This window comes from Cololabis saira, chromosome 3 (assembly GCF_033807715.1).
Source record: "Cololabis saira isolate AMF1-May2022 chromosome 3, fColSai1.1, whole genome shotgun sequence".
Lineage (NCBI taxonomy): Eukaryota > Metazoa > Chordata > Actinopteri > Beloniformes > Belonidae > Cololabis > Cololabis saira.
In genome coordinates, this window is record NC_084589.1 from 34,389,050 (window position 1) to 34,408,648 (window position 19,599).

General features: G+C 42.0%; 1 protein-coding gene across 3 annotated transcripts in view; it reads left to right on the plus strand.

Annotated features, from left to right (window-relative positions):
- Positions 1-5,893: 5,893 nt before the first annotated feature.
- Positions 5,894-19,599, plus strand: part of phldb3 (pleckstrin homology-like domain, family B, member 3) — a 33,597-nt gene continuing 19,891 nt past the window's right edge. For 2 of the 3 annotated variants that reach the window (XM_061717330.1, XM_061717332.1), the window contains exon 1: positions 5,898-6,311. The gene's annotated coding sequence lies outside the window, so the exon portion shown is untranslated. Of the gene's footprint in view, positions 6,312-19,599 lie in introns of all 3 variants that reach the window. The other variant, XM_061717331.1, reaches the window with a different exon arrangement.

A 19,599-nucleotide genomic window follows, 5' to 3' on the forward strand; every position in this document is an offset into this window, starting at 1 on the left:
CACATATCATGGCCATGCATCTTTTTTTTAGATATCTAATACACAAGGAAGCCTATTGAAATTTGGATATTGAAATCTGGACAGGTTGTAAAAAACTGTACAGGAACAAGGACATTTAGAAAATAGAGGTTTGAAATGAAAAGAAGAGGACCAGAATTGTTTGAAAATTTCAGAATGTACTGAATGTACTGCTCTCATCTGCTTTTTAACAGCTCATGGGCCAGTAAAACAGGTTTCCTTGGGGGTGCAGTCCTCTGACTCAGCCACAGAAATCTGAAGTGATTGTAAGCTGTGTGATAGCATTTTTCATTATCAGAATTAAAAAAAAAAAAAAAAAGTTCAAGTGAAACTTGTACCATGACTTAAAAGAGCACTCACCTACCCATGAGTCAACCAGGAGTTTTAACTTTTGTTGCAATGGAACAGTCTGGAGGACACTTTTATCTATTAAAAATTACTATTAAAAGCAGAAAGCTGGCTTGTGAAATGAATAATAGAAGAGGCGAAGTCGGATACCAAATGATAGATGGCTAATGCCCTGATTCGTGGCATATCTGTCAGCTTTAATGGAGCTAATCCGATGCCCTTTACCGACACCTCCTTTTTGTTGCAGCACTTGTTATATCTGATATTTAAAACCCTGCAGAGCTTTCATCTCGTCATAACATATCCTGTTTAAGAATAAAGGAAAGTGTAGGTTGGAGAAAAGGTTATCTGTTGGGTGTTTCCTGTTCTGACGCTTGTTAAATTGAGGATAACACACACACACACACACTGCCACACTTACCAGCTGCCTCAACATTTGAGACAAACACCGCCCCTCTAGCTAGTGCATTCGCCCTCGGACAGTTGCATTGTTTTTCCTCCAAAAAGGAGATGTTGTAGCCTATAGCTAATGATATGTTGCTTTCCATGTAAAACGGCCCTGTTTTGTTGCTGGGATGCAGTGTGCCAGCTGTCCTTTCACCCAGTCTGTGTCACCCATCTGCCAGCCCTCTTTCACTATTTTTTTTCCCCCCCAGCCCACTAACATTGTGCCACAGTGAACCTGCTGCACAGTCTCTCTCACACCAGATACAAGTCAATGGAAAGAATCTATCACACTATCAGCTCATTCAGAAAGAGATGCTAAAGAGGCCAGTTCGGGTGATAACGTCCTCAAAGTGAAGAGCAGATCTTCCTTTTGACACCTTAAGTAAAGTATGGGTCTTGAAGTGAATCTGTGTGGTTCAATTAAGATTTCAAAGTAATATTTTATGACCACCTTCATTACTGTTGTTTCTTATTTAGCACAGTTTCCAAGAGTCACATAGCTCTGGTACTCAGAGCACAGTTTACATATGTAATACTGTGTGCTATTCTAATCTCCATGGGCTTAGTGTACAACTGCCATAAGAGACTTACAAGTGTTTTTGTCCAACTTTGTTGTACATGTGATGCTTTAAGTCATTTAACTCATGGCTTTATAACAGTATTTAAACATTTTGCTTTCTGCCAGACAACAATCACATTTTTACCTTATCCTTGCACATGATTTTAAGAAGTCGGCCTGATGGCTTCTATCTGATCACACTAGTTAATTTCCTGTTTTATTCTGGTGTTCTGAGCTCCAGTGTTCTTATGAAACAAGACTGGATTAAATAATAGGCAGAGGGTTGTTTATATCATTACAAGAGTAGCAAATTTGTTGGAAGTACTGAATTCATAAACTGAAGCAGCAATCTTATCAGTTCATCAGTTTAACCGAAAATATTAATCCTTAATCATTTGTAAGATTTTTTTTTTTGTTAAACAGCAAAGATTGTAGAACAGAAACAGTATCGATCCACAAGTCTATATCCAGTGTACAAACATTATTTATTTTATAATTTATTCATCTTCTCAAGTAAATAAAAGTCCATATATATGAAAAATAACTCAACACCATAATGAGCATACTTGTTTTATTCAACTCATAAAAAGACAAATGATCTCATAAAATGTTGTTTTTTTTTTTACATGCAAAATGATTGGACCAGGAACTTCTGGAGTGGTGCCTTTAGACATGTAGCAAATAAACAGGGTATTGTCTGCATCAGACATGTTCTCACTACTGAAATCTACCATGTTTCACTTAATTGAAGAGTCATGTCTGGGTAGACCATGCAGGGGGCGGGACATGATGCAAAATTTATGTCAAGGTCACCCAGTCGGTGAGTAGTTTCATCATAAACAACCAATTCTTTAGCTGTTTGACTTATTCAGACAATGTTGGTCTCTGCTGTTACAAACAAGTCCCCGAATGTTCTTGTCTCTCCGGCTTGACAGTTTAATTGGTGTCTTTGTGTAAATGATCCTTCCTCCTCACCCATGGACCATTGTATGCTTCCGCTCTCAAGCTGGTCACATGACAGAAGCAGCCTTAATAAGGCCACTAGCTTGCTTCTGCACACAATTACCTGCTCAGTTCACAAACCAACTCAATGAACCATACACAGACTTTGCACTTCAGACCCTCACGGGGTGAAATCAGCATACTGTCTGGTCCTGATTCAGGATTTTATATTTTTAAATATTTCCACAGAAAAATGTTTACAAAAGTTCAGCAGTCGAGTGTTTCTCAGAAACCATGGGGGCAGGATACAAAAGCGTGCTAATCTCCATTACTCCCCCCATGTTAAAATGTCCAGCTTTGCAGCACAAATACACACACTTGCTGCCCGGCTTAAAAGAAAAGTTTGGGTTTTCATTGCTAGATTTCACCTCTGTGACAAATACTGTATAAGGGGTGGCCTTTATTTATTTATTTTCTTTTATCACATCAGTTAAAATGATATTAGGCAGTAAATGTATGTATAAGAACGTGGTTATGTGATTGACGGCCATCATAGCTAATGGGTAGCTTTGTCTTAGCTCTACTTGGCGCTCTGCATTGTATGGACTTCTGAGAATAGCTGCTGAGTCGTGAATAAAATCTTAAAAGTGCAAAGCCATTCAAGTTTAAAGACGATGTTTTGTTGTGCTGTTCCTTGTACCAACTGTGAGTGGCAGTGGGTTGGCTTTGAAAGGTTTGAGGACAAAGATTAGCATGGGCTAAATAAAATGCCAGTTCTGATGTTGCCTTTGAAAGAACATTTGAAATGGGAGGTCCTGCTGCAGATGTTCACCAGCACCTCTGGCACGGATTGGCTGATGGGGCCGGGAGCCACAGCAATTCATTTCAGGACTTTTTCCAAATAGAAAATATCTGCTGGGGCCTGTAGTTATTCAGCCAGCAGCATCTGCTTATTGGACTACAATGGGTCTAACCCATCGACCCATCATGTAAACCGGACATACTATCCATGACGTAACTTATAGGTTCTCTGAAGAGCGGTTTTAAAGCCTCTTTTCTTGTACTGCACGGCGCCACGACGCAAATGGACAGGACAAACAGACCGAGATGCTAACTGAAACAAGGCCACCTTATTTCAATTAAAGCCAGCCAGCCAGCTTCCCAGGGTTGCTTGTTCTGCTCATTCACAACGTGGCACTGCAAAATAATGTCTCAAACACACTCCAGAAAGCCTGTGGGTCACTGGATTTGTCCAGTTCTTCTTTCTATTTAAATAATAATAATCACTTTAATCGTCAGTATACATGGAAACACACTGAAATTTGCCCTCTGCTTTTGAACCCATCATTAGTTCGACTAGTAGCAGTGGGCTGCCTTTATTCCACCACCTGGGGAGCAATTAGGGTGAAGGGCCTCGCTCAGGAGCTCAAAGTGGTATATTTTTGGTTGCCATCTTTGGTGCTTCAACCTGGGTCCTCCAGACCTTATACAGTCCATGCAGGCATATCCATTTTCAGTTATGTCATTAAGATGCTATATTCAGATGGGATAAAGAAGATATGAGGACTATTGTTTGAACAGCCGACAGTCACCATCTAAACCGATGCTGAGCAGAATTTTGCCCCAATATATGGCGCCATGTAAGTCTAAAGTAGGGTTGCCAACCGTCCCTTGAAAAATGGAATCGTCCCGTATTTATAAACTAAATTACGCGTCCCGTAATGAGCTGAAAAGGGACGCACTTTGTCCCGTACTGAGCTGAGTCAAAGCAATAGTCATAAAATGCCAATGGAGAATGGCATTGAGCTGTTGAGTTCATAAGTTATTTTTTTCTGTTTTACTACAACTGTAGCCTACAGTCATGGCCTTTGAGGCACAAATATGTTTACAAGTTTTCTACAGACTTTCTGTTTGCACTTTTGTTATTGCACTAAAAATGTGCACTATTACAGGATGGATGTTCTGCTTTCTTTCTATTGTTTTATATACAATTTATACAATTTTAAGTTATTCACTTCATTTTGATATTTTGTATTAAAGTGAATTGCTGGATAATTTATTTTCCATGTGTTCATGGCATTCCAAAATATGCATCTAATTCAATTCAGTTTCGAGTTGAATAGTTTAAAAATCGTTTCACTCACAAAAAAAGGGCTACAAAAATTCACCAGGCCAGGAAATGCACACTGAAAAAATAAATCTAAGCGCATGTAAATATAACATATTCAAATTTCTGATATTAACAATTAAAAATAAAGTTTGTTGCTTTACATGAATGCATCTATTTTTGAACTTAATCTGCATTTCTTCCAAAAACAAGACATTGTGCATTTTTGTCCTTAAAAGAGTATGAGGCAAGAATAAGAAATGAGACTCATTAGCGCCACGACGACCGTCGGGGTTCCTGCGGCCAACAGCGAAGCCGGCACGGGAGTGCCGTTCAAATCAAGCTCTAAATATGACTTACAATGTTATCTTACCTGGTCAGTAAGAAATGAGCCATGTCAGCATCTGTTTTCAGTCCCAATTCAAGTTGAAGCTGCCTCCATGACTCAAACGCGTATCCAATGTTTACTCGTGCGCCGCCGAGAATGCGCATGCAGCGTCATTTGACGTCACATCCGCAGGACAGCGCGGGAAATTCCAGTCCAGAATTGCAGCACATTTTGCAGCACACAGCCTGTTCAAGGCAACGGAGAGATACACTAGAGGGCTCATTCTTTTTGGTTTGGAACGCTTCATCTGACATTATTACTAGAAAACTTAAAACGTATACGAATTTTTTTTCATAAATCCTGCCTCAAGCTCCTTTAACAAGCAGTATTTATGTAATCCCAAGCAATCTTTTCATTTACACACAAACAACAATCTTTTTGTATTTACCTTTCCTTTAACAATTTTAATCTATTGTGCAGATTGACCAACGTTTAGATGAAACATGCTTTATTTGTTTAAGTAGAACACCACAGTAAAATATATCTTGCTTGATCTACTTTAAAAAAATTAAGGCAACTTTTTCGCATGAGATTTTTATGTACATCAAGAAAGACTAGGCTTTGTATAAACTACTTAATTTTTAGTACGTACAAAATTAATTTGCAAGTAAAGTCAACTCAATTTTGGTAAATAAAAAATGAACTTAACACAATTAAGTTGACTGTACTTGCAAAATGTATTATTTACATACAAAAAATTAAGTAGTTTATACAAAGACTAGTCTTTCTTGATCTACATAATAATCTCATGCAAAAAGTTGACTTTTTTTTTTTTTTAAATAGATCAAGCACAATATTTGTATCAGTGCAATCGGGTTGGCTGATGAGGTGTCTCTTATTTATTTCTCAGGGAGTTGGCAACCCTAGTCTGAAGTGGGTCAAATGACTCTTGAGTTGTTCTAACTTCTACATGTCACTTTAATATCACTATCTTCCCATGGGAGCTCGTCTGTGAAAGTATTAAGCAGCCTTAACTCCAGAGGACGCTGGCAGGATGCCCGGGTGGCTCCACAATGAGAACCCCGCGCCTCCTCCCAGAATAGAAATCCCATTTCGCCGCAGGACTTGAACCAAACTCTCCGCGCAGAACCTCTCAGCACCGAAAAAACCCGCCTGATTTATGGTTCCGCGTCACACCAACGCAGAGTACTTTTCGCGTCGCCGCGTTCCCTTCGCCGTACCCTACAGCGTAAGCTCTGCGTCGTTCACAGGAGTCGCACCGCCTCCGCCGTCGCCGCTGCGCGTGATTTCAGCTGTTCATTCTCACCTGTTGACGCACCGACAAGGTGCAGGACGGACCTGTCATTTCACGAAGGGGGAGCATTTCAACCGAAACCAGGCTGGAGAAAGTCCACAACCACCAGCTGGGGCTGCACGCACCTCCCGAAAGCGAAACCTGGCTGAAGCGACGCTTCCCGAGTGGTTTCGTCCGGACCTGGCGGCGTGACATGAACACACGGACACGCGCTTCTAGTCGCTCAACGAGGACTTAACTTTTCCAGGTAAGCGCTGTTTATTTTCTCTGACTTTATATATATCCACTTTTAGCACCGAGGCAAATGGAGAATAACATTTTAACAGATGGAAGTCGGAATAAATAAAAAAAAAAGAAGTGCGAAAGCTGAGTTGATACCGAGGACTTGGCATGATTGTGTTGTTTCTGGCATCCTATAATAAGACCCCCACTGCGGCAGGATATCAACTCTGATCTGGTACTTTAACCGTCACAGAAACATTAGTGCAACAACTTCCTGATCTTTAAATACGGAGTAAACTGCATTTATAGATGAAACTGAACTGTGGTAATAAAACAGGCATGATTTGTCAGCGCATGCTCAATGCTGTCCCATCACAGACCTTTCCTTAGTGGCAGAAAACACTCAGTAACTTTCTCTGAGGCTAATTCTTATTTGTCAAACTTGTCCCATGACAATAGCTTAAGTGTACACAAATGTCCCCCTTTTGTTTACAAAGACCTTGAGATATCTGAGCATTTATCCGGCCATCAGGCCTGGTGGGTAAACAGAGTGGGTGGGAGACCCGGCTGAGGTAGAGTTGTAGGGAGAGATGGGGAGGATAATGTTGTCTGGGTGGGGACTGCTGTCTTTTAGTTGTTTTTTGTTTTTTGTTTCCATTTTTCACATAGAAAGCCACCTCCGGTGGATAAATCTGTGTCTGAGCCCTGCGTCCTAGACCGATCACGCCCTCTTGCAGCACCGTTCCCACAGAAACACTCAGGTCAAAGGAATCTTTATGAGTACATCTGACACACAATATCAGGCTGGGAGTTGCTGAGTCTCCTGAGAGATTTTCACATGTCACACCTCAGTTTCTGCATTCAGTATTTCCACCAGTGCTTTGTTTCTAATGTGTAGGTCTTGTTTATGCACAGAGGTAGACTTAAAGTCAGAGAAAATGAGCTTTTACAACTAAGCACATAAAGGAAAGCATATGGATAACGTCGTCAAAGTCTCTGTTCAAAGTTAATTATGAGGGTGTTCAGGTATGCACAATATTAAGATTCCAGCAAGTATTAATGCTGTTTTTGTGGTTTTCAGATTAACATGCTTGTTGTCAATAGCGGTTCCCGAGTCTCTAGGAAAGAAGTGTAAAATCAGTGTTTCATCAGTCCCCATGTTTCGGTTGTTGTTATCATGCACACAGAAAGCCAACAAACATCAAATTCTCACTGTAAAGATGTGGTACATTTTTGTACTGGCATCATATGGTAAACTACAACGCAAAGAAGTGTCAACTTGTTTCAGCTACACCTTGCAGATGTTATTTTCTTGTTTGTGCTTAATTCCTTTGAACTGGTTTAGAGAGTCTGTTTAGAGAACGCACCTGAACCTGTTGTGTTGAATTATCTGATAGCTTGAAGCTTGGACAAGACAATTTTAACAGCTTAGTTTATTTATATTTAACTTCCAGTAGAAGGTGCTTTCATTTTTTTGTTAATTTTTTCTTTCAACAAGAATAGTTATATGAGCAACCAAACTCTCATCTACAATGATGATTTGAGCTTCATTTAGATCAACTCTTCACTTCATTTGTGATTTTTAGGCTTTGTTTTACAGACAAGAGAACAAATCTGGCTTCTTTTTGTTTTATTAGAAAGTTTGTGGTTTATATCATTATGGAAACTGGAAGATTCTTTTTCAAGCTTAATGTTTTGCAGGATATGGGCTTTGACAACTTTTAAAGAAGATGTAGTACTTCCTTTTCTCAAAGGCTGACACTGTCCTAAGGTCTCAATAAAGCATCTGTGTCATGCCTCAGTTAAAAGACCACACATGTACAGTGAAAAGATACTCTTTTCAGTCATGTCTTCACTGATCCCGTATATCAGCGGTCTTTAGTGGGGTTGAGTTAACCGTTCAGCATTTATCTGGGTCTGTGATGTCACAGAGCCTTGCAGATTTGAATGGCTTGCTGAATGGAAATGTTTGCTCCATGGATGCCCTTCATAGAGTGAGGAGTTTGTGTTGTGACTTTAGCAATCAAATAAATGCTCTAGAGTGCAGAAAACTGATTTTTTCCATGTTATTTTAAGTTTAACATTAGAGGGGGTTGGCTTTGATTTTTAAAATGGAAATGAACCTTCAAAACTTGTTTTTGCCAGTGGATTAAAACATTTCGATTGGTAGTTTAAAGCTCAGAAACTGTCCTATTTTCATTTTTCCACTGAGTTTCTCCTCATCCTGAAGTAAGTTGCTGAAGAGAGTCTGATGCAAGATATCGTCCAGATTCTAACATCTGGATGTGATGACTGAAAATGCTTAAAAGTAAACTTCTCCTATTTAGGGAGTCTTGGAGACTACAAAACATATAAAACTGATGCCATCTTATCAGTTAATTTAAACTAAAATATAGAGAAACACACCATAAATGAACACATGCCATGTTTAAATCCAATAGCTGTTTATTTCCCCAACAGTGCAGAGGGGTCATTGTTGACGGCTGTTCTGCTGCTATTTCACAGCCACCTCAGTTTTCTGTCATATGCGTTACCATTCAAGTGTCAGGCCGCTTTTGTCACCTTTTCACACCTTCTTAAATTAAGATCTGGGTGACACCCTGGCCTTACTTGTTTCGTTTGTTTTTCTTGTGCTGTGATGAAAACCTCCTGGTCCTCCACATACCGCAGGTTCATAGGTCCCTGCAGGATCGTCCATCATGTTTAAGCTGTCAGATGATGGCGTACAGTTTGGACAGTTTCATTTTTATCTGCCGTAAAAAAAAACATTTATATGCTATAGGTGAACTGGAGCACAAATCAGCAGCTTTTCAAGCTAAACATTGTTCTTGAATGAGAGTAAGATGTTGTGTTTTTTTTAGTGTAGAAAAAGAAGATTAAAGAACGGGATAAAAAAATTAATTCTGGTTTCTCTGTTTTGATTTTTGTCAACAACAAAGAGAAAATTGCTGATGCTCCCTGGAAACATTGTGTGCATGTGACAGTGATGTGATAGTGTCAGGCCTATTACCGGATAGAAAAATCTTCTATAGAGCTGGCACATTTGGTCTGTTTGATTGAAGCCACAGCTTGTAATTGTGGCCAGTAAAAAGATTATGAGACTTGTTCCACTGTAGTTTCAAAGGTTTAATGGCTGGCTTTGGTCTTATGACTTCTGCAGATGTCAAGCAGCCACTTTGAGAAGCCAAGGAGGCATGTTGTCATCTAAATTGTTGATGACCCTCTGGGTCGGTCGTTCCACTGTGCAGCGCAGTTCAACGCCGGGCGGTCAAGGCCGTTGCAAAACCGACACATTCCCATGTTTTCCCTTCTTCTTCCTCTCACTTCCGCTCAACTCTGATTTAAATAAAAAGATATATCTTTTTAACTGTTTCTTTTACTTTACTGCACATGGACTATGTCTTTTCTTTTTCTTTTTTAATACAACCTTGCTTGATGATAATTTGAACTGGATTTGCATCATCACAGTGAGTTATGAAAAGATCTCATAACTTACAAAACCCTCTGAAAGGAATCTGATGTGACTGTCGTGGTAAATGTAATTTTCAATTGTCAGAAGTTATTTTCACTACTGTTCAAGTCAGCAACATGTCAATGGAAGTTTTTTATTTTTATTTACCCATCCAGGGGATGTTGGAATGGATTTTACCTGATAAGTGAAATTGACCATAACTGAGTGGAATTTGTGTGAAACACCCATTATCTTCATATTGCTCCAAAATAAATGTAGCCTCTTAAACCACAACGCTAACACATACCTCTTTCCTTTTCTATCTAACATTCACTGAAACCAAGAGGCTGATTCCCACTTTCTCACTTTTCCACCCATTTATTCAAAGACAATTTTAAACTTGTATATTGTAGTTTTGTTTTGATTTGCATTTCCCTTTTTTTTTGACAAGTATTAAAACATAATTGGAAAAATTATTGGTTGTTGTGAATTAAGTTGTGTTCCCCAGACCTGATGCCTGCCATTATTATTTCACTGAGTGACCTGACCTGCCAGCCTCTGTGGATTACGTTGGCACTGGACTCCACTAGCCCTCCTTACAGGGCAGTTATGCTCACGTGTTCCACTTGTGACATGCTTTCCTGTAGTTCTCTTGCACTCAATGCTTGGTGACAGACTGTAATCAGCATTCACACCCACACAGGGCATGCTACCATTTGAGCTCCTTTGTTTCACCTAGCTGGTTGAATATAGCTGCTGTCAGTGTTGACCTTAAGGTCTTATGTACACAATGCTTTTCCAGTCATCGGTGAGGGGTCCAAACGAGAACAAGGTCATTTCAGAGTGGTGTCGTGTGCTTTTGCCTTCATGTGGGAGCTCCACTTTAGCAGCGTTTATAATGCATTTCAAGTTCAGGAACAGATACGTCAAACATTGAATATGATTTAGTCTCCGGTTGAAAACCAGAGGTTCAGACATAGATGTACTTTAAAAATTGTAAGAGTTGGATGCCAATGAAGATTAAAATATGTTAAAGGGGTAGGTTGTTGTCTAGTTTACCCCACAAGAAGTTTCTTATATTTTCCATGTATACTAGGGGTGTGCAAACAAGGGTACCTCACGATTCGATTCGATTTCGATTATTGGAGCTTCGATTCTTCAATTCTTCGATTGTCGATTCGATTATTGGTGCCACGATTCTTCGATTATTGTGATTTTTAATGCTTTTTTCCATACAAGATTGATTTTGTCTTCATCTTTGGCTACATTTGTAAATAAATAGCCAATCAATTAACTCAGTTCCTCTAACAACACTCATTAAGTAAATAACAAGGTTTTTTTTGAACATTTGACATGTACTTTTCAAAGACACAAAATAATGTATTTATGATTATGTAAACATTTGCTCTTTGACTTACTTAACTTTGACCAGGGAAAGCTGCACTTTCATGAGAGCCCCCTCTATTGGCAGAAAACACTGAAAACGGTCAAGCCCTGGATTTAATGAGTTCATTAATTCAAGTAAAAAAGATATGTACTTCCATCAAATTTATTTAGTGTAAACATATCTGCCATATTTCAAGTGAACAATAAGAAATGTGCATTCTTGAAAATGAAATGATTCAGCAGCTTATTCAGTCTGGAATCTGGATAGGATAACTTAAAAAAAAAAAAAAAAAAAAATATATATATATATATATATATATATATATTAATTTCTTTTCTTTTTTTTTTTTTTTTTAATAATCGATTCTTAATCGTCACGTGACGCATCGCGATGCATCGACACATCGATGAATTGCACCCACCTCTGTTGTAAAAGTTGGAAACAAACCCTGACGGCAGGTCATGGCAGGTCGTCCCTACCTTGGCTGTAGACTGAATGGGGTCTCTAACAATTTAGTGCACAAGTTGCTTTTTACCCTTTTGTGGCTATGAGACACAAAACTACTCTGATATGTTGTGAAGTGTTGCCACTTGATGTTAGTGCTGTCGTGGTCTGGGGTTTATTTTTGTTCCTGTTTTATTTTGAAAGTCTGAGTCCTTGTATTTTAGTTATAAGTTTGACTTCCCGAGTTCATCTGAGAGTGTTTGCACCTGTGTCTCGTCAGCCCTTGTGTGTATATTGGTTTGTCCTTTGTTTCCTCCCTGCTGGTCCGTACCGTTTGATCTCCTCTTGTACTCCTGTACACCCGTCCTGCTTCCTTGGGTTTTTCATGTTTAGCGTTTTGCGTGTGGGTTTTTTGCGGTTGTCCAGAGTTCAGTTTTGAGTTTAGTTTCTTTTGGTTTGTTCTGTAGTTTCCCTGCCTAGCAATGCTTTTTGTTAATAGATTACTTTCTCCACCTGATGCCCCCTCAACTATGGGTCCTTCTTCCACTCTATAATCTCCCATACTGTGACAAGTGCTCTTGGGTTGTACACCTTGTCATGGTTTTGATTCATTAGATCTGTGTAATAGACCTCTTTGTCCATGTTTTAGCCTAGCGGCCAAGTGACTGGTGTCTGTAGCCTCCTTATGACAGCTGATTTGCATGGTGGGTATCCCCCAACTCACATGTATATGTTGGCAGCGTGGCTGTCCAGGGGCGGACTGGCCATCTGTGTGATCTGGAGAATCACAGAACAGCCGGTACTCCAGGACGGCCAGCGGCCGGCCACACACCACGCAGTCTGTTTTCCCTCCCCGCTAATCTACTGTTTCACACTCCGGTACGGTAGGTGGCAGCAATGCATCTTTAGGTTGGATGCTGCCGCGGCCGTGCCAGGAGAAGAAGTAGCAGTAGTCTACGGAGCACTGAGCCGTACGTCAACGGTGCCGCTATAGTAGTAAATGTAGTAAGTAAGTAAATGGACTTTGTGGCAGAGTGGAGGAGCTGCAGCCACTCAGGCTGACGGGGCACAGGTGTGGCCCGTCAACCTCATCACCCTGCCAGCCTTATAAAGAGGACTGAGGAGTCAGACTGGGGCTGAAGCTGCTGGAGCTGGAAGCACGTGTGTCCTGTGTGTTGGTGAAACTGCTGTAATAAAAGGGTCTGCACGAAACTCCGTGTCTCTCCATCCTGTCGGTCGGGCCCCGTGGCAGCGAGACCTGCTACACTGGCACCCAACGTGGGGCCCGATGGGAGGAGAGGCATGGAGCGGACCCTGGACGCGCTCGCCCAGGCCATTGCGGACCTGGCCGCCCTGCGCCGGGACCAGGGCGGGCATCAGCGCCGCCAACACAGCGAGCTGATCGGGGTGCAGGGGCGGATCGACCCACCCCTGCACCCCGCTTGAGGTTCACTGCAGCAGCGCGGGAGGGGCTGGTGGCGCCGCAGCTGAGAGGCCGGGAGGCAGAAGCTGCGGGCCGCCAAGCGACGGCTCCCGAGACGGCGGGGCCGACGGAGCGACCCATCCCGGCTCCACGCCTGAGGTTTGCCGTGGCAGCGCTGGCGGCGCTGCAGCCGACCGGCCGTGAGGCAGTCGCTGCAGGTCGCCAGGCGACGGCTCCTGGGGCGGAGTCGGAGGCGGAGTCGGAGGCGGAGTCGGAGGCGGAGTCGGAGGCGATGGCGGAGGCGATGGCGGAGGCGATGGCGGAGGCGATGGCGGAGTCGGCTGCAGAGGTGGAGGCGGACCAGCAGGGCGGCGTGACGAAGGAGGCGGTCCTGGACACGCCAGCTCCAGACCAGGGCTGCGCCGTGGAGGAGGCGGTCCTGGAGGCGGACCAGCGGCCGACGCGGGTCCGCGTCACGGAGGAGGGGGTGGTCCTGGATGCACCGTCTGACCCGAGGCCACCATGGGCCCGGTACCGAGAGCGGCGTTATCGGCGGTCGGCCCGTCGCCGAGGACGGCCGCCCGACCGTTCCCGCTGGTCGGCCCGACGCCGAGGGCGACCTCCCGACGGTGCTCGGCGGCCGTCTGAACCAGGAAGGCCCGGGGCGCAGACGGCGGTTCCGGGCTTCCTCTCCCGCTCCGCGGGGGGGAGTAGGCTCGGCCGGACGGACCCCGGCGCGAGTTTGGCGTTGGGGGTGTGTGGCAGAGTGGAGTAGCTGCAGCCACTCAGGCTGACGGGGCACAGGTGTGGCCCGTCAACCTCATCACCCTGCCAGCCTTATAAAGAGGACTGAGGAGTCAGACTGGGGCTGAAGCTGCTGGAGCTGGAAGCACGTGTGTCCTGTGTGTTGGTGAAACTGCTGTAATAAAAGGGTCTGCACGAAACTCCGTGTCTCTCCATCCTGTCGGTCGGGCCCTGTGGCAGCGAGACCTGCTACAGACTTATTTTCATAAAGCGCCGTTCTACAAAGAAATGTATGTTTTACGTCTCATTTATTCATTCACACACGCACTAATATACTTGGGAAACAGTTAGGCACCAAATATAATATATTTAATTTTCTCAGATGGCAAAAATAAGAACTTTATTGGTCCCACATAGGAGTAATTCATGTTATATCAGCTATAGAGAACAAGGTAGTGCTGAAAAACAATATATATCCCACCTCACAAAAATAAGAAAAATAGAGAAACATATTTTCTCATCAACAAAACATATTTAAAATGTTTCAAGTAACAAAATAACATATTTGAACCATTTTTCAGACAATAAAATAACATTTGAACAATTTTTCAGACAACAAAATAACATTTGACCCATCTTTCAGACAATAAAATAACATGTTTTGTTGATGAGCAAATATGTTTTTCTATTTTTCTTTTGTGAGGGGGGAGCACACAGTCACAAGAACACCTGGAAGCATTCATGCTTATGACCACAGAGAAAGACATCCTCATGTCCCTTGACAATGACAGAGTTGCGGAAAAAAGTGACCTGCTGAAGAAACTCCTTATTCCCAAACATTGAGAAAAATGGCATTGCTGGATTGTTTTTTTTAGGTTAGTATTCAACCTTCATTTCTATGTGAGTATTCAAGTTAAACTGTATATTTACAGCCTCTTTACATTGTGATTTATCATAACTCATACAGTGTTGTGTATTTCAGATACCTGTTTTGTATTGGTTCAACCAGAAGGACTGCAGTGAGACCTTCATTTCTATGTGAGAGTATTCAAGTTAAACTAGAATACTATGCTCTTAACACATCTAGTCAACATCAGTGCTATTGCTATAATTTGGATGGTATAGTATCATGAGCCACAATTAAGTATTGTGACACTCATGCCAGGCGTTATTGTTGTTGTTCTTGTTGTTGAGTTTCCGCGCTCCGATTGCTTTGGGCCGGGCGTAGTCAAAGTCAAGGGCCGTTTTTTTAGTCCCAGTCCGTCCCTGTTGCTGTCTATTGACCTTAAATGGGGTGATGTCAAGTGTTGCTGAACTAAATTGTGGATCCATTGTGTCCCATGCGGGTCCTACGTGGGTTTATTTGCAGTTTTCATGGCGGCTCCACCTGTGTTTGCTGAATTGGGCTCTATCTGGATTTCAGGTGGGGCCCAATTTGTTAATTTTTTTTAATTTGGCGGAATTACTCAACATAAGGGACCTACACAATGTTTCTTTTTCTAAGCCCCTGTGCATACTTGTATAACTCATGGGCCCCTTGTATATGGCTCACACAGGCTGCCCATGTGACGCTCACACTACTGAAACCATAAGGAACCCGCGCCATCTGTCCACTTCAAACCCAAGCCCTGTCTGTATCCAAAGAGCTCTCGTTTAATCCAGATGGGGCTGAAATGCGCCTGTCGCCTGGGAAGTTGGGGAAAAGTGAAACTATTCATGTGTTGATGTCAGCCAATCAAATTGTGGCTATACACAACTGGTGCCAGCCAATGAAATTGTACATGGGTGAGATTGTTTCAAAACGCGTGGCTCACTTGTGTGCCAAGCAGGAAGGTTTTGATATTATTATTATTATTATTTATTTTCTTTTTCTTTTTCTTTTTTTATTTGTATGACTAAGGCACATCGAGATCTGCCTTATGGCACTGGCGTTGTGGAAGTGAGTTGTGATGGAGGCCTTTGATTCAGATCAGCGACATTGTTTCATTATGGTAAAATCACCATAAAAATGATTGTACTTTGAGCATTGAGATCACAAATTATAAGACCTGATTTTTGGAAATATTATGCTATTATTTATTGACCTTTTAAACTAACAACATAAGAACACACCCACTAAAACGTAACTTTTCTCAATCTCTGAAACTTCTATTAGTATGAAATGAAAATCTTCACATCGTAAGTTATAAAAGAGACGTTACCAAACATCGCTTCAGGTCTAAGAGAAACTAGTTTGAATCATTTGGCATATAGTAACATTTGCTGTCACTCATCAGACACGCTTTACACAATATCTTGTTACGTGGTCATGATTTAAAGTTTGCGCCGCTACAGTTGCGTATGAATTCTGCAAAAGCCTCATTCAGTCTGCAGTGCATCAAAAGCTCTTCAAGTGACAGCAACGTGGCAGCTAATGAAATGTTCCAGATGAAATCCAATTTGCTGGCCTGAGCCACTTCTGTCTTACAGTGGGACACACCGAGTATTGAATGACGTGTTTGTATGGATTAGACGAGATCTAACGCAAAGTTGATATGAACGAAGACATCTGAAGCTGCAGAGGGGCTGAGAGAACGAGTGATAAGACTTTGCTGATGAGAGCACATGGTGAGATATTATGACACGCGTAGCACGCTTGTCCTCCCTACTTCCCTCCCTCACACTGGTCTGACTGTGTGTGTGTGATTCAGTTGTTAATCCGTTAATGTTGGTTATCGGCGATTTTTTTTCAGATTAGTACTGATGTTCTGGTTTTTACGCTTTGTGGGATCATTTCGAGAGCTGAGGGTCATACCTCGAGTTCCCTTACATAACCCACGCACTGGATACCGGACCACATGTCCGTTAACTCTTTCTCCTATCTCGTTCTCCAGAGGCGCTCCCCTCCCTGCAATCACGTCCAATTATTTTCGGCACAAAACTATGTTTTGTTCTTTGATCTGGCTTTCAGGCTGAACTGTGCCCTATTTTCCTCTGCATCTGCTGATTTTAACGCTGATGCTTGGTTAACTTCACTCCTTACCTTCTCACCCCGTCTCGAAAGATCACCGGATCACATTGTGGTTTCACCCTTTTTTGTCTGTTGCGTTTGAGCGCAGCAGCACGCTGGTGTGAAGCCGTGGACTTTACTCTCCCTCGGCTTCAGCGTTGATAGGATATCTGACTGGACTTTAGATGGAGGTCAAACAGTTGCACTGATGTTTAGTTAATGATGCAACTCAACATGAAGCTCTCCCTGCCTTGTTTTCAAAAGAAGTCAACAGCTTTTAAAGTATGGCAGAAGGCCAGGCAGCAAAGCAGATAAGGTTTTTGGACTCTTCTTCCAGTGTTGAGTCAATCTATTACACATTTCTGTGCAGCGATGCTAAATCCAATCCCCTTTCTTAGTGTTGCCTCCTTCCCCTGAATGTGGAGTGTCCCCCATTTCCTGTGAAACCGAGTTACTGGAACTGCCGGTTGAAATATACTCTTATGTGGAATGGGCCTCTCTTTCAAGAAGATGATTTCCCTTTTACATAAACAGACACAGGATAAACTTTTGCTATTGTCATCTATCATTTTTATGCCAAAATTAGCTTGTAGCTGCTTGCTTTCAACACAAGAAGATTATATCCTTTTCCAGTGCGAGTTGTGGTGAGTTTACTCACATAATTACAGAAGCCGAATTACGTCCAGTAACCGCTTCCACAACAAGGCAACATGACAACGTGACCACACTGTTTCTTTCCTGCATTAAACAGTATATGAGAAGTGGGAGAAAATAAAAAACCTGTCGTATACCTTGAATTGCTTGTGAATCAGCAAATGTATGTCGGACTGCATGCTTGCACGTTTCATTCCTCCTCTCATTTATTTTGAGTTATCATGTGCTCCTCGTGCTGCAGTGTGGGAAATTTTATTTCTGAAGTCATGCCGCCCTCTCGTTCCCTCCTAATCCTCAACCTCATTCCTGCCATGCATTTTCTATCTTTAGACCTTTTGAAATTATCACAATTTTGTTTCCTTGATACTTTTAAATAATATTTGAACCTCTTTGATAGACATGAAGTTGAGCCTACACACTTTAAATTTAGCTTGTAAATATCAGCATACTGTACACTTGAATTTAATTTTATTTATATAGCATCTTTTACAATACAAATAGTCTCTTGGCACTTTTCAGAGACTCAGAACATGACCCCCGAGCAAAATCACAACAAAGAAACAGTTGTACCAAACAAACGGACCACAGTGGATATTTATACCGTAATACCACATTTGTAATCAAGGAAAAACACCATCTACGCATGCTATTAGAGAAAGAAAGTTTAAAGATCTGTTTATGTGGATCTTATGTAACTTTACCATGGAGGCTTCATTAGATTAAGCTCATTTATTTATATGTCACCACTATTTATTTTTACAAATAGTTCCAAACTTTACAGCAATAAGAGGTGCAATTACAGGGAAAAAGAGAAACGCAGTGGGTAGAAACAAAAGAAAAATAAATGGTGGCGCTGCAATGGTCCTGTCAAAGTTCAGACCTCAACTCCATTAAAATTCTGTGGTGGGACCTGGAGAGAGTTGTGCATTAAAAGAATGTCTCTGAGCTTCATTAAAGCATGAACAACATTTTGAAGAACACAGAGGAAAGTTAAAATCCCTTCACAATGATGTGTGGGAATGCTAACATGAGACAGACCTGATTACTGCAGGTTAGTGCTGTTAAAGGTGTTTCTGCAGACTGCTGAATCATGCCGCGTACTTACATTTGCAAACTCTGTTTCTGCATCTCTGCCTACTGTAAGTTTTGTTTTAATAAATAAGGCTCTGCTGTTATATGTCATGTGTTGTCCATCTGAGATTGTATTTGATTTCAAGAGCTGCTAAGAACTGGATGAATGATAATCAACTTCTGAAGAGGGTTGTTTTCGCTTTTCACATGAAAGAACGTATGCTTCTAGTTCTTGATCATATTCTGTCTGCGTGTAGAGGTATTGAGAGTTGTATTTTACAAAGAAAGTCTCGTACAGCTGTTCTCTGCTCCCTCGCTGCCTTTCCATCTCTCCTCTGGAACTTTCTCCGGATGTCAGTGTGCCAGTCGTCGTTTGGAAGCCTTCGCTCATGTCTCAGTTATATATTTATCTCCGTACGTACGTCCATCTCAACCTTCAATCCCCGTACCCTAATAAGGTATGGATGTCAGAAAGAGGCCACAGAGGGTGGAGGGGTGGGGGAATGGTGGGAAAACATTTATACAAAAAAGAAAGTACTTTCCCACGCATTGTTCTTGGTCTGTGTACACGAGTATGTTTCTGCTGGTGTGCATGTTTTTACATACAGAGAAACCACACAGATAAGGGTGAAAGAGCATCATAGGACACTGTAGGTGGACATTTGCCCAACTTTGATGTAGAGCTTGGTAAACACCATACATAATCCCTGCAGTGGTGCGTACTCTACGTGAGAATGGGATGGACAAATGGAGGTACAATGGAACTTCAAAGTACATCTGACTTTTGTAATGCATTGTCTGTCTGATGGTACACATCAAAGCCTTCAGCAGAAAAGACTGTGCCTATGTTCTGCCTGCGTCCACACACTGAAACTGAGACACGCGACCACAAACCACAGCCCACATCCTCAATTCTCTCCACCGCTTCGCTGCTGCCTCTTCCAAGGTGTTTTCTCCATCACAGACTGGTTTTCTGGTAGCCTAGAGGCAGTTTTTTTTGTTTTTTAAAATGCTTATGCCGTATTGCTTAACAGAGATATCCCCTCAGTGAACTGTCACCTGATCCCCCCCCTCCACCACCACTCTCTTTCAGCCACGCAGCAGATTAGATTACCACAATATTCAGTGAAGTCAGCCAGATCCAACTCCA